This window comes from Columba livia, chromosome 6 (assembly GCF_036013475.1).
Source record: "Columba livia isolate bColLiv1 breed racing homer chromosome 6, bColLiv1.pat.W.v2, whole genome shotgun sequence".
Lineage (NCBI taxonomy): Eukaryota > Metazoa > Chordata > Aves > Columbiformes > Columbidae > Columba > Columba livia.
Window position 1 is genome coordinate 11,544,479 of NC_088607.1, and position 14,112 is coordinate 11,558,590.

General features: G+C 40.3%; 1 long non-coding RNA gene across 1 annotated transcript in view; it reads left to right on the forward strand.

The window, feature by feature from the left end:
• The window catches only part of LOC110363314 (uncharacterized), a 37,397-nt gene extending 23,516 nt beyond the window's left edge, over nucleotides 1-13,881 (forward strand). The window contains exon 3 of the long non-coding RNA XR_002421292.2: nucleotides 13,553-13,881. This is a non-coding gene — a long non-coding RNA (uncharacterized LOC110363314). The remainder of the gene's footprint in view (nucleotides 1-13,552) is intronic.
• Nucleotides 13,882-14,112: the final 231 nt, after the last annotated feature.

The window sequence follows — 14,112 nt, forward strand, 5'->3', positions numbered from 1 at the left end:
GTAGCTGGGGAGTGGTTGATCTCGCATGGAGTCTAGTTTGCACCCAGATAATTCTCTGAATGGCCACATAAATTGTAAAAGCCTTATGAGGTCTGTTTTCTGCTTCTTTAAACTGGACAGTAAAGTGACTTGCAGGTACAGTCTGAGTTGCTTCCTGCCTTCCAAACAGCAATTATTTTTGGGTACCAATGACACCCACCTTCCTTCTCTTTAGCCCTCCTTTGAGCCTCCTATCCAAGCCCCACCAGCCTCATATTCAGTACAACACTTACAGAAGTTTCTGTCCTCCAATTCTGTTACTGGAGTGTCCTTCTTTCTGACAAAACTTGTATTTTTACTTTCAGTTCTTGAAAGGAGCTCATGGGGGCAGATAAACTTTTGTACTTCCTTACAGGATTCTTAGAGTAGCAGAATCTAATTCTTAGGCTGGCAACTTAAAGTGTTTGTGACACAGATTAGAATGGGAAGCAGCTAGCTGGCAATGCCTTCTGATTTCTCATCAAATACATGGAAAATATTCAACACAATGTCATATGTTTCTCCTGGAGCTAAAAATACCTATTAACATACACCTCTTCTGCCATCTGAGCTGTCTGTCTGGTAGCCTTTGATCATGTACATGGAGCAAAACAAACAGAAAACAATCATTATCAGGAATACAAATAGCTGACTAATGTGATAACATACAAAACAATTTGGTTTTGCATATCAATCTTATAAACTTAAAGTACAAATTGCTCAACTGGAAATAAAGGTTGCAGAAAAATCTGTTGCAGAAAGCATAGATATGGGCATGGTTCATTAACCCGGTGTAACTTTTCCTCTGTCTTCTGCATCACTACTTCAATGGTCAAGTTACATGGTGCAGACCTCAGCAACAAATGTTTTGTTCGGAATTATTAAAGCATATAACAGAGAGAATGTACAAAACCTCATATCACTTACAGAGTTTTGGTTTAAGGTCTTAATTTCCTTATTTTAGCAGAAAACTCTCTAGTTAGTGTTAAGAACTGGCAGATTTAGTAGAGAGATGAACAGGCACACATTTGGAGGATCAACCTCAAAGGCTGTTAGGACTTGATCAGGATTTAGAAACATGTCAGACCTGCTCAGAGTGAAGGAGACAATGTTGGTGGCTAAGGGACCACAGGGCAGATACCTGTTTGTGACTTACAGTTTATATCTGCCTGGAAACATGGCTTGTGTGTTGCCATAACCCTTCCTAGCAAAAAGGCTCTTTGTGAGACATCACACTACTGTAAGCTGATGTGATGTATGGCGTCACTACACTTTTCTTCTGGTAAGTCCTTTCCCCTTTATGGTGAATGACCTTTCTCATGGACTGCTTCTGACATGAAGAATACCACTCACCCTGATTTCCAAGCTGAAAGTGTCTTTTCTCCTCTCCTGGGTCACTTTGTCCCTTACCTAATAGATTTCTGTTTTGACCTGCAATTTTATTTATTGTTATAGAACATATTGGGAGTTGGTTTGCATAAAGACACTTGAAGCTAGAAGATGTTGGATTCTGCATGTCAAATACAGCCAAGAACATGCCACACGCCTTTAAGAACATCATAAGGTGTTTGGTGGATAAGCAGGTAACTGCTCTCAGTTACATGAAACAACACGATCTTCATGACCTCAGAACGCTTGCATCACCAAATGTTGTAGCATGCAACATGGTTATATACATGCAGTAGCCAACACACAATGGTCTTAATGAGGGTTAAAAGAAAGCACCCACTCTCCTCAGTAAACCGCTGCCTTGGAATATGTTGCACAGGGTCATGTTCAGAAGACCTGATGCTTCATCAGTCTTTGCAAATACATTAATTCCAGCCTGGCTGAAATTTAATAACATGGAAAATGTCTTCTTACCACTGCACTGAAGATATCACAAGTGGTAATTTGTTAATGATCCTAATGTTTTGAGTCTCTTTGGATGAATAATTTCCTTGTTGAAAACTGTAACTTCATGTCAATGAAATAATTCCTATTTGGCTGAGGAATTTTTTTTTTTTTTTTTTTAAAGAACAAAAATGTTTATTTTATTATGCACAGAAGGAACCAAATTTTCAATCCCTGGCTGTGATTAACTTAAATAAAAGTAAAGCAAACAACATGGAACAAATTATTAATTTGCTGGATAAACAAAATATTGTACTTCACCAGATAGCTTGTGAAAAAAAGCAGTGTCTGGGATCAACCAAAGGAATATTCTGATTTTTTAGTATGGTTATCATGAAAAAGATTTGCTCACAAAATTGTGAGCCCTAGGTCTTTATAAGATGTTCTTGAAAGACAGAGGCTCTCCCTCTTCTCCCGAGCTGGGGTGACAGGGAGGTCTCCCCGAATTGGGCTCAGCATGGATGTTGAATGGCTGAAACATCAGCTTATAGTGAAGTTGAACATTTGCAGTCTTGCAAGTGATTAATAAATGCAAAGATCAGTGACAAGATTCATGTCAATTTAGTTTTCTAGTCTCAGCTACTAGTATAGATTTCCTTTAGAGTCAATACAGGGAGGAAAACACATCTCTAGGGAAGATTTATCTCATCCCAAGACAGATACCTAAAAGAGATTGGATCCTTCATGGACATCCCTCTCTGTATCTACTCTGTAGGGTGCAGGGACATCTAACTTTTGAATGGATAGGAATTTCTGAGGTGAATCTCATCTTTATGTATTATTCCTTAAGCCAGAGAAATTCTGTGCTAGATATTCCTCCTCATTATTTCTACACTAAAAATGAACACCATTAGCAACCTGACATTTTCACTGAGAGGGTCTGGTTATCTTTTTACTTAAGCAGACATAAAAAAAAGATGTATCTTCATTAAAGCCAACAGATTTTATCTAGTGTAAAGCTGGTGGGAGACGTTCATTGTATACAAGGTATGAAGAATGTCTGAGCACAAGCTTGGAAGGTGTTAAGCATAAAAGGCAATTCATCCAGATACCTTTGCAGGCTCCAGCAAATTAATTGTTTCCAGCCAACACTTGAATTCACTTTGTATATGGAAAGATTTGGAATTAGTGATGGGTTTTGTTCTCACTGCTTACCATGCACTGTATGGTATATGCAGTGCAACAACAGGTGAACCTCAATGAACAACAACAATAATAATAATGTGGGGCAGAAAAGGAAAATTATAGCAATTTAGGACTGCAACACTGAAGGCTCAAAACTTTCAGTTTTTCGAGGACTTACCATGCAGTCCTGTCCTTCAAATGGTTAGACTCAACTGTGCATCACAGGGTCTTTGTGGAATGATGAAGAGCTGAGGTATACACCGGGCTAATTATGCTGTTGGTTGTGGTCCAGTGATGACTTAAATTTACAGCTCATCAGAGGGTTTATTGGACTGCCACCCCAAGCATTTCTTAGAATAAACAGTTTTCTCTTAATTTTGCTGAAACTTCATGTGCTTATAATATGACGGTTAAAGGCAATTAAATTTCAGCATGTTAAATATAAGCTTTGGGTGTTCAGTACAGCAGAACTAATATAGTTTTAAAGCAGAAGGCTTTCCTCTAACGCATGGAGTTTGCTGAGGAAACCAGGCCTTAGTCCAGCTGGAGACACAGTGAGAAGGACAGATTTGGTCGTGGTGCAACACCCAGAGGATGCTGGGGACCTTGGCATCTGGGCTGTGTCTGTGGACACTCTTCTTGCAGCAGCTCCTCTGCAGGGGCATTTGGGTTTGCAACAGGGAATAAGCCAAGTGTTTGGGAACTCCTGTTCCTCCTGCATCTAAGACCTAGTTTTAACCTGGACAGGGTTCAGACTTTGTTGGAAAGGACAAGTCTGGGATTGGTTGTAAACCTGTGCAGTCTTCTGTGTGTGTAATCGGATTTCTAGCGGAGCAATGGGAAGTAAATTCTGATCCTCTCTACATATCTGTAGCTTTCTGTGGTTCAGCAAGAAAAGTTTGGTCTTCTTGTTAGGACTGAAAAATGGAGTTTCCCTTGAGAAATTCTGATATTTAGATACTTGTTTTCATTACAAGCTGAGATGAAAAATTAAAATATCAAAACTTTTGGAAAACAAAAGCTTCAAACACATATTGAACTATAAATGTCAAGTTGCTTTGTTTCAACACACTTTATTCCAAGATGTTTTGACTGTCTCTGACTGATGAAATTTGTTTGAGAGTATTGACACTTTGGGATTTGGTTATTGGTAATCTCCTTGCTTGTGTTGGCACCATACTTTTTGGGGTCTATGTCCATAGTCCAGTCATGGATGGCTGGATCCCAGTGCCTCATCGGGTTTGTAGTCCAAAGAGGGCAAATAACCTGTAAGGAATGAGGAGGAAGTGATGGGGCACACTCAGATCACTAAGCCAGATATAAAATTCTAGGTTGACTTGGTCCAGTCAAACATTTTCCTCTTCTTTATATAAAATTATTTCAAAATTATTTTTCTCCAGAAAATTTAGATTAAGACGAGACTGAGTTTTCTGAGGTCAAAACTTCAACAGGCTTTGTGGTTAGTGTTGAAGGATTCTTACACCTTATACCTTTGCTCTCCAGTTATTCAGTTTTCAATGCAGTTTCACCAATCTATATATTTTGTGCTTGTACAAGAAGTGAAATAATGTAGACGCTGCTGTCAAGACTTTTTTTTTTTTCCTACTTGGGATGCAGTGAACTCATCTTTAACATTTTGAAAGAGATGTGGGTATACTTTTTGCTTTAAGCCACCTTAGTCTTGTGACTTTGCTCCCTTTTAATCTATCTGTCAGGTTGACACTGGATATTGATATCAGCATTTGTAACAGACTTTTGGAGCTACTATAATCATTACAAAGATTGCAAGGGCAGGATTTAACTTTCAATAAGCTAGCTGAGATGACTGGAAAAGCAGACAACCTTTCAACCCCTCACCCACCAAGGCATGTTTGGTGTTTTCCAGCTTAATCAGTGGGTCTAATAAAAAGATAATTCCTTGCCATCTTTTTCTTGTCCAGTGAATCTGTATAAGGAAAGCAAGGCTTGGCTTGCAGCCCATTCAGTAAGATGTCAGATGCCGTATAGACTCATTGCAGGCTATATAGCAAAGACCATTGTGGAACTGGAAGATTTAGGATATCCCCTTCTGTTGTCCCAGAATAAAAGTGTCATAAATAAAATAAAATCCTTTCTAACTAACATCACCTTCTGGTTCAGTTATCTATAGCTCCAACCCCACTTTTGCTTCATTGCCTGGGCTTGTCTCAGCCACATATCAGGGGGGATGAGGTTATCAAGCTTTCATGTTTGGCAGGGATGCATGTAGCTGAGCAGAGGGTCTGCAGGGCTCGCCCATGTTAAATGCTGAAGGATCTATGCAGAAGAAAGGCAACAGAAGTGTTGCGAGATCCCTGTTCCCTGACAGGCATCTCAAGTCCTCCTTGGGGCCAGCTGGGAGTGATGGTGGTCTCACCTTTGGGGGTGTCTGCCTTCAACTGCTACCATAGGTCAGACAAACTGGCCTCTCTCTGCCACTTGGAGACCCTCTGTGATCACCTGGGCTGAGATATGTAACTATTGGACAGATAACATGCAGAGAGAGGAATCCTGCCCTTGTCAAAAAAAATCAAGTCAGGTCTGAGTTTTTCCTCTGAAGAGGCAAAGATTGCTCCCCTGTGCCTTTCACCACACGAGGATTTGCCCTGACCCTGGTGGTACTTGTGACATCTCTCCAAGGCTTCAAGATTTGAGTGCTGTGCTGTGGCCAAGGCTGAGTCATCACTCCTGGCTCTGCTCCTGCGTCTCGGTGCTCTGTGATGTTGTCACGTTCTAGGGTACATTTCTTATTCAGAGTTAAAACTCTTGAGTGCAAGTGATCTGTTCTTATTGATTTGAAAAGGCTGAACTTTAAATAGCTGTTGCTTAACGTCCTGGAACATTAATATTAGATTAGAAAGATATCCCTGACTCACCCTGAATGTTGGAAAAAATATATATCAAACAATTCTGCTCTTCCAGGATCGTCTGTGACAGTACTGTCCTACAATAATGAATTAACACTGTGATTAGGATTCCTTTGCTGGGTTAAACAGGACTGGAAAGGACAACCTGGTAGTTCATCCTAGTTTCCCTCAATCTCGGGAAACCATGGAGCAAAGACTGAAGCCAGAAGCACTCACAAGAGCAAACACCCTGTGTCTCCAGCCTAATACAATCCAGAAAATGCTTGTCAGCATCCCAGGACAAGATTAAAACCTTTTGGAAACACTAGACCAAAACCTTCTAAATCTCCTTTGTGTCACAGAAGAGAGCAGGGAACATAATGAACTGCTGGTACAGTTTGTTATTTTCCTTTTCTTAGCAGTTTTCTTAAATAAGGCTGAACGATGTGTTTATTACTATCACCTTTCTTCTGGTCCAGGAAGTGCTTATGTATCTGCTATATATCTATAATACATATCCATGTATGCACACTACCTTTGAGTGGATATGTATATGTGATTTACACGCATGCACACTCACATACCTTTTAGCTCTCACTTTATGGTTATTTTTTTTTAAGTCAGTAAACTTTCTGATAGTAGGAGTGTGGCTTTTAAGTTTTATCTTGAAATGTTCTTAAATGGCTCCAAATCTCCATTTTCCACTGCCCCCGAATTCAGATGCTCCCTTCTGTTTCATTTGGTACATATGCATTTTCAGTGCAGAGTAATTTATTATTCTACCTTTTAAAGCAGCAGGTAGTGGAGGTTGTGTATTTTCTCTGCATATGGCAAATGTGATCAAATTAGAGTTACTGCATTGTGTCACTAGCTAACTTTCAAGTGCTTGAAGGATTTCTCTTTAACTGTTGCAATGAGGTTTTATATTTACATCTCATAGGTGCAACCTCTTTCAATTTTTCCTTTTTCCACAGCATATTATTCTGCTCACTAGATAGTAACTGTTCCAATAGTCACCATGTCTCACACAAACTCTTTCTAAATGTCATCAGTGACTGTGATGATCAAATGAAAGTAAATTGTGTTACAGAAGGACTTGGCAATTAAAAAAGCACAACAACAAACACCTCCCAGCCAAGCAGAACTGCAAACAACGCATTATAATTATTCCAGCCTTTTGAACCTGCCTTCCGCTTGCACTCAGGCGGAGCTGCAAGGCACTTCTCCATCAGGGCTGAATCGGTCTTTTGCTGACTTCTTGTAACACAGTGCAGATAAGAGCTCTTCAGTGGTAATTTGCTTGAGTTCTTCATAAGGAGAGATTTTAGAAAGCACCGACTAGTGTATGCAATAAGCTAAAAGTATCCATATCTGTAAGTAAGTAGTTCAGGGTGCTGTTTTTTTCTCCCTTTTCGTTCTTTGTGCTTCAGAGACTGAAGCAATTAAAGGGCTTGGATGCATTTTTTTCTCTTGGTTATTTAAGCAACATGCTCATGCAGTTTGCAAGATGCTGTTTTCACAGCTGTTCTCCAGGATTTGTGGCTGTGAACCAGGTGGTACAGCAAGAGCCCGAGGCTGCACGGCACGTAGCACTGTGAGCTGTGCTGCTCTGATGGACCACAGTGATTGACCGAGGTCAGGGCTCAGGCACTGCCCAGGCAGAGTACCTAAACAATTTGTAATTTTCACAGAACGCTTGACATGCGATTTATGTTTGGAGGGTGCTGATGGATTATTTCAGTGTACTAGGGCGCTATTCTCAAGCTGAGCAAGGGCTTTCTGGAGAGCTCCTCCAGCAGGGAGCCCAGGGATGAGTTTAAGGCTGCATTGGAGAAAGGGGTACTTTGAGGTCAAAGATGATGAGTAAAGTGATACCACAGTCAGCACTTCCTCTCCTGGGTTATGGGGAATTTTAGGTATCAAGGAACTCATAAAAAGTGAAAAGGGCGTTTTGAGGGCAACATTTTGGCTCCATTGCTCTATTCACAAAATACTGGTAATCGGTGGTGTGACATCATGACAACAAACTGGGAAGGCAAGCCCAGTGTTGCTGAGGTATGGCGAGGACATGGCTGCAGTTTGCTTTGTGAAAGGCATGAAAGGTTTTTTTACAACAAATCATAGCCAGGAATGAAAACATGTAGGGAAGATCTTCTTGAATGGAGGTTACCAAATTGTGGCAGTTAGGATGCACTGAGCAGAAACTCAGTTGTTCATGAAATGGTCTGCATGCCCGTTTTAACAAGGACATCTGGGAAGAATGGTTTAGGTTGTGCATTTTCACAGATGAGCCGAGGAGAAAGATGGGTTGGTTTTGCAATGAACTGTGCAGTAGGTAATGTGCACCCATTTATTTGGAGGCTGTAGGGGAAATTCATCAGAAGGCCAGATAGGATCTATGTACCAATTACATCCCACTCAAACCTTTGTTCACAGGAATGAATTTCACCTTGTCTGACCCATGAAGATATGTCAATACTTATCTCCCTTTCTTTAAGACTTCATTTTTATAGTTTCAAATAGCTAGATTCTTCTTTTTCAACAGCAACGTTCCTTGATGTACACCTGTTTCCAGTTTAATACTCACCAGTAACTTGAAACAAATGGCAGAGATGTCTTTTGTCTGCAGTCTAGTATGGAGGCAACTGAATAATTTACTTTTAGAAAGTGAAATTATTTATTTTAAAGTCTTCTGCAACTGAGGTAATGTTTGCAAAATGCTTTGAAGATGAAAAGCACTACATATATAAAGTATATAAACAATTAAGTATTATTTTTATATCTTTTATATCTTAATTCTTAAAGCATAGATGATTAATATGAAAAATCTCTGTGAATACCCAAATGCCCAGTAAAATGCATATCCTTCTTCTAATCTTAATGCTTTATTTTCATCTATGAATCCTCTTAATCTTTGAAATTAATTACCATGATTAAAAATGGGAGATGTGTTTTCCCAGAACAATCAGATTGTTCTGTTGCAAATTTTCATACTAATTTCGCATCATTAGTTTAATTTCTTTTGATATTAAAACACACTCACATTCACATTCCTGAATATTACATCTTCTCTCTTCTTAGAGTAAGAGGGAGTCTTATTTTGCTTCTTGTTGACTATAGCCCAAAGTGACCCTGTACAGTAATCTCAGAAATAGAAAGGGGGGCATTACCATGTCTGCCTCAGAGTCTCCTGTATGGGCAAAGGCCAAGGCTGCTGGCTGTAGTCATCCACCCGTCCAAAATAATCGACTTATAAAAATGAGACCTTCAAAAGATAAGGTACATTCACACTGCTGAATACGTGCCAGTGGAAAGGAATCGTTACAGCAAGACTTACACAAATGGCAGTTTGAGTTTAGCCCAAAGTCCTGCTTCTTCAAGTGAGTGTGAACCGTCTGATTTCTACTCTGGTGTCAGAAAATTGAATGAGTGTGCTTTTATTGCATTGGGGAAGCAAAATGCCATGAAGACTGATATTTTAGTAGCTGACTGGTGAAGACGGCCAACACGAGTGTTTCCTGACAATCAGAGCAAGATCAAATTATCGTTGTGGTTGGGTTTTGATCCAGTCTTTTCCAGATATTGCTGACATTTGGATGTAGGCGTCTCATTTCTGTTCAGTGCCTACTGCACGTTTGCGCACCTGAGCCCTGTTCCCTATTAGCTGTTTACAAAGACAAGAGGGAAAATAGCCAAGTCCTCACCCTACCCAGATTCCCTGACCAGAACTGGGAGGGGAGAGGGAACTCTCTTGGAATATTAGTGTCAGTACATTTGAAGACCCTCTACATGCAGCACTCACAACATGAGGCTTTAAGGAAGTCAATTGAATGGTTCCCTGGGAAGATCTTGCTTTGATATAACACAGAAAATTCCTTTTGTTGCAAAAATGGCAAGAAGAAAGGGGACAAAATGTGTGAGCTTAAAAGGAAGAGAGACTGAAATAAAGTCACATCACAGGTGCTGAAAATGGATCTTTTATTGTAGATCACAACAATGCAGAATTTCTAATGTAGAAAGGATTCAAGAATAGAAAAGAAGGCATCCAGTGTGCAAGAAAGGCACAAGAAGATAGGCCTTTTATTGTACTTTTTTTTCTGCCCTTCTCATCAGAAAAAAGAGAAGGGTCAGGCATGAGATGTGGAGAATATTTTGGCAATACAGGCACTGTTGTAGTGATTTGTGACTGACAAAGCAGGGAGATCATCCATGTGGAAAACTCACAGAACTACTTGTTGGTCCAGAAAATGTTCAGTTAGCTGTGGAAAGAGGTGCATAGATATGGGGAAAGCAAGTGAGACAGCTTAGCCACAAAGAGAAAGAGAACCAGTAGTGCAATGAAATGAGCTGAAATGGGAGAAGCCTGCAAAAGGGTTAAGTTGAAGTGACAATGAGAGTGTGGTGTGATGAAGCTGAACAGGATGGGGATGGCTGTGTTTCTGTGGGTTACACAGGAAAGTTCTTACATAGAATCAAATGGATGTATGTTTGTGGTCTGGGAGATCCGGGCTGGGGGCTCAAAATGGCTGGGAAACGGTTTGTTTGTTCTTGAAGAGTCATTGAAAGAAGGAAAATTGCCTTTATCTGCAACTTGCTATGCTGCCTTATTTTTTATTTGTGTGTGTGTGTGTGTGTGCAAATGGATATTAGCAAATCTTGGATGCAGACTCTGAAAATACACAGTTTTGAACTTAAAACATAAATATGAATCACAGTTTGAGGAAATTCTGATTTTCTTCTTGTGTAATAATATAGTTAAACTGCAAGTGACACAGAAAAAAGATTTTCCACAAAAGCCCTGGTTTTGGAGTGTAACAAGACAGCTTGACATGACTACTCTATTTTTTTTTTGGCTATGGCCTTCTCTGTCCTAGTGCTGGCCAAAGTCCAGGGAGGAGCAGGAAGGTGTAAAGGATGATACATGAGAGTGAGCATGACATTGGGAAATGTAGCCTGGTGAAATGTTGGAGTGCCCACCAGGAGCAAGGTGGACCTTCTCCTGGGGAAGAAGGAGCCCTGGCACATGGGAGTGTTGTTGAGTGTCCACTTGTGTGGATGGAGGTGTCCAGCCCCAATGCTGTCAAGGGTGGCTGGGCAAGACCTGAATGTCCACATGACCAGTACATGGGGAGGCATCTACCCTTCTGAATGTCTGGCAAGTAACTGTGATGCCAAGGGGTATTCAGGGATAGTGAAAGAAGGGAGTCGACAGAGCCATGGCCATTTTCTGTTTAAGCATGGAGAGGGAAGGAAAGGAATAGTGGGAGTAATCTGGTATTTCCACATTTCCCAAGTCATAAAGTTCCAGGTTATCACTCAAATTAAAATGGCAGAGCAAGCGACTACAAAGCTGCATTTTGGCCTCCCTTCCTCTCCCCCCTCAGTGCAGAGAGGGGATTAGCTGTAAGCTCTGTTTCCATGGTCAGTGTCTGTACTCACTTCATTGCTCTGCCTGTTTCCTACTGTGGCTCTGCAAAGCACAGAAAAGCTTTTATGTAGTGAAATTTAGTCCAAGAAAAGGATCTACTCTGATGAGAACCCCCAGAAGACAATACTAGTTCTAATTCCTCCAGTTTAACTTTCTACTTCCGGAGGATTTGCCAAGGAAGGAATTTAATTTTTTTCCCTAGACGAATGTATTAATATTTAATAAAAAACAAAGCCAGATGACACTTCTAGAGAAAATAACAAATTTACATAAACCTTTTGCTGTGTTTGAACAGAACAAGATAGATTGAGAGGATTTAACTCAGATTTTTTTTCTTTTCTAAAAAATAATAACAATAAAATAGCCCAAAGTCTCCAGCTTCAGACGATGTTTTTTTTTTTTTGTTACTCCCTATCAAGTTGTCTTGGGACTTACAGATATTTTACATCCTTTTCCACACTAATTTGTCTCCTGATTCTGGCTTGCGCTTCTAGCCTGTGCGTGCACCCAGTACCAGGCACTGTGGGGTGGCTTACCAAGAAAGCACTGAGTCAAAGGAAGTTTTTCCACCTCAGACTGTCTCATACTCTTTCTGACCAAGGCTAAGGCCTTTTACATAGCCATTTCTCAGCGTTTTCAGTCATGAATGTTTATTATTCACCCCCTTTTACAAGAGACTCCTTAGGACCTGTATAATTGTTTTGAGATTGTTCTCAGGTGAGTCTGGAGTCTAAGAAAAGCAAGAGTTCACTCTCAGAGAAGCAAAAATGAACTGTAAAACTTTCTGCTGGTGGGTAGGTCTGCCTGATGCCAAGATCACTTCCCTTTGGTTTTCTTCGATAGGCTGTCAGATACAATCTTTGTCTGGATGCTGGGGGACACAGATTTCACCCCAACAATTGACAGGGACTGCAAAAGTCATGGATGCCATGATACAGCATCTCCAGTTTGGTACACTGAAAAAAGGTTTGACTTTAGGGTGCCCTCACACTAGCCTGTTCCATTGCTTTTCTCTTCCCTCTATTTGTACATACACCATAGAGGTGACAGCATCAGTAAAAGACTGTTTACTTAAAGACTGAACTTCCTTGCTTGCCATTTTGCTTGAAAGACTGTGCAGAGACGTTTGCTAACTCTATTTTAGAAGGATATATCAAGTCTTCCACCAGGACCCTGCACAGTCTTTTCCAGTATCACTTCATTCGCCATTGCCAAGCTTTTAAACAAAAATAAACCAAGGTAATGCCAATAAATCATCTTCCCTCCTTTCCACCTCAGCACCAGTGGAAGAGTGTGGTAAGTTATCATGTTTTGAACTACAAACCTGTCTAGCTTTTTGTCATTTATCTTGTGTCTTCTACTCTGGTCTGGCTCAAGGCTGAACATTAGCAAATGATGAATGTGAAGCTGTCTCTCCTGGTTTGTACTGGCATTATTAACCCATATTCTCCTGAATATTTCATACCATAATACATTATTAATGAATTGCTGGAGTTGTGGCAGTTGACTCTCAGGTTAGTTGCCCTGAGTGTGGGGGCAGGACAGAAATGTTTGCTATTGACAGGTAATCCCTATTTAGTATTCTCAGGGATTTTCCTTGACCCCATGATTCTGAGTATTGTAAAGCAGATTAGCTATTGTAAATTGGCTATTTCACATGTATTTACATAACCATCTGTCCTAGTGATGTCTGTTTTTTTTCAGGTGGCTATGCTATCATATTTTGATTTATTGTGATTCTAAGGACCTGAAGAACTAGTTGTATAATGCAGTAACTCTGTGGCTGTAACATATATTCAGCTTTCTGTTGATCACATAATGATCTATTAACTACTATGCTATTTTTCCTATGTTCCCTATATATCTATCGTTTTCTTCTTTTTTTTTTTTTCTGTTTGTTTCATTGTTCTGTTGTTGTTTGTTTGTTTTTTTTTTTTCTTTTCAGTTTGTGTTCTTTTTTACCCCTGATGCATCACCTCAGGAAACAGCTGCTACATACAGATAGCAGCAACAGGAAAATATCTTGTTTTCTCCCCTGGACATGGCCATGCTTGCATGAGGCAAATATCTGGAGGTCCAGAGTTTAGTAATTCGGTGGGCAGAGCTGGACTGTGAAGGTGTGATGGTTTCTGATTGTGTATGCGGGAGGTGAGGTCTTTGAATTCAGCCTGGAAATGAGTTAAGAGCCATCTTGGTATCATGCTGTGTTTTACTGTCTGTTTAGGTGTACATGTCACGGAGCGATAGCTTTATGCTTGATAGTTCTCCAGGAAACCCCTCACTGAGAAGTTCAGAATGAGTGCCAACACTGCATGTACATACACGGCGATCTTCCTGGGAAATTGAGGCGTCTCTCTGCTGATCTCCTGACCGTGAAGCAGGCTTCATTTTCAGACTGATATACATATGATTCACATGTGTGGTGATAAATGACATAAAGTCTCGAGAAGTGTTGACAGCTGCTCATCTGTGGGCTTTAGGCTTTCTCATCTTCTCTTTCTGACTCTATGATTGCTGGAATGGATGACCAATGACAATGGAAGATCTCCAAGTAAACAGGTGGCATAGACTTCAGGATGTTTATTGCATTTTATTCCTTTAAAAAAGTAAAATGGCAAACACTTTTGACCCACATTAGGCCAAGAAATTCTCCAGAACTTCTGTTCCTTCCCCTGAGCTCCTGCACAAGGGTAGAAGATAGTCTATATCATCACTGTCTTCAACAGTTCTTCAGAACTGTTCAATATAGTGCTCCTAAAAGATAGCACTTAGATACTCTGCTAG